Raw genomic sequence first — 238 nt, 5'->3', positions numbered from 1 at the left:
CGTGTTTTTGGTAACGACTATCTAGAAATATATGTGACAGAAACTTGATTTACATTATGACGCTGTAAGTAGTATGTTTAAGATATGTTCAACTTGTTTACACGTCAGTACGGTCAGTTAATGACACCCGTGTTCCTATGTACGTGAAGATAGGCATAATATGCTTTTGTGAATGTGCAAGCAATTTTCCAAAGCGCAGTTATTTTTTTTCATCTTCATTACATTCACCATTCGTGTT

Source organism: Penaeus monodon, chromosome 19 (assembly GCF_015228065.2).
Source record: "Penaeus monodon isolate SGIC_2016 chromosome 19, NSTDA_Pmon_1, whole genome shotgun sequence".
NCBI classification, from domain to species: domain Eukaryota; kingdom Metazoa; phylum Arthropoda; class Malacostraca; order Decapoda; family Penaeidae; genus Penaeus; species Penaeus monodon.
The sequence above is the reverse complement of the archived record's forward strand: the minus strand, read 5'-3'. Positions refer to the sequence as shown.